Source organism: Triticum urartu, chromosome 5 (genome assembly GCF_003073215.2).
Source record: "Triticum urartu cultivar G1812 chromosome 5, Tu2.1, whole genome shotgun sequence".
NCBI lineage: Eukaryota > Viridiplantae > Streptophyta > Magnoliopsida > Poales > Poaceae > Triticum > Triticum urartu.
This window is the reverse complement of record NC_053026.1, coordinates 6,383,073-6,384,644: the sequence shown is the minus strand read 5'-3', so window position 1 is coordinate 6,384,644 and position 1,572 is coordinate 6,383,073.

Below are 1,572 nucleotides of genomic sequence, written 5' to 3'. Positions count from 1 at the left end.
AAACAAGATAAATAGTCGCAGAGCGAATCAACCTGTGGTTGAGTTGGTTAGGTGGACAGTGGTATCTCCAACCCACCAGGGTTCAAATCCTGGTGCTCGCATTATTCCTGGATTTATTTCAGGATTTCCGGCGATACGCTTTTAGTGGGAGGAGACGTTCCCGTCGACGACGAGGCGCCTACGGTGACTTCGTAAATCTCAAGATGATATGCCGGCTCAGTCTTTCGGAGGTGCTCATAATGGTAGGGTGTGCGTGTGTGCGTTCATAGGGGTGAGTGTATACGCGTGTATATGAGCGCTTGTGTCTACTAATGCTAAAAAAAAGATAAATAGTCGCAGCGGGTTTTCAACGGGTCGGCTTTCCATTAGACGTTGATTTTGCTTAATGGTCTGCCACCAAACCGGGCCTAACTATTACAGCAGAAAGCAGTCGGTCCAGTTGCTCAGCAGGAAAAACAAGACGAGCCGACGCACAGCATGAGAGAGCGAGACGCCGCCGGTTGCTTCGCACGGCCGCGTCGCCGCCGACGACGCTGCCGGCGACCAGGAGGCAGGACGCCGTACCGCCTCGCTACCGGCTACTACAAGGCAAGGTCAGCGCGCCATTCCTCCAGCTAGTTAGTTTCTTTCTCACAATACGTACGGAGATCGATGGGAGGGCGAAACCCTAGCACTATATCTCTTTTCCCCACCCAACTGTAAGTAAATCCCAGTACATATCCATACATGCGTGCTTCGGATGATTCCATCGGTCAAAGCCCTAGGTTGCTATATACTACCCCTCAGTCCCACAATATAAGATGTTTTTACAAGTCATGTTAGCTTTGCCTGTAGAGCACCATCTTTTTCCTCTTGCTGCTCATCAACATCAAGCACAGCGTTTCTTGACCACCACATATGTATTTTCCGTTTTTCTTTCTCTACTTTTCTTTTTCCTTCTTTTTTCTGGAAATCGATGTAAGTGTAACCAAACTGCTCGATGACGGTAATCCTTTTTGATACTCCCTCCGGTCCTTTTTAGTTCGCATATAAGATTTGACTGAAGTCAAGCCTCGTAAAGTTTGACCAGTTTTGTCGAAAAAAGTGTCAACATTCACAATCTGAAATCAATACCACTAGATGTGTCATGACTTCAAGTTTCATATTATATAATTTTAGCATGGCAGATGTTGATATTTTTTCATATAAAAACGGTCAAACTTTGTGAAGTTTGACTTCAGAGAATTCTAATAAGCAGAGTAAAAAGGACCGGAGGGAGTATCTTAAGACTTGCTGGATTCCTGAATAGGCCTAGATCGTGTTTGGGTGTCCTTGGGTTTTCGCCCCATGGTAAGCTGCTCGATGACGAGTGCTTGCCTTGGGTTTTCCAAGGATGCGTTGAACTCGCGTTCCCCTTTCTAGTCTCCTTAGTAGTTTCAGTATGAGAACTTTGTATTTTCGTTATGTCAAAGTAATGGAAAGGGGTTACGCCCGGTTCAAAAAAAGTGTAACCAAACTGAGTTTCTTAGTTTGGTGCTGTACGAGGTTAATTTTATTAAGGTGGTCATCTTATTTCTGGAGTCTACTCTAAAC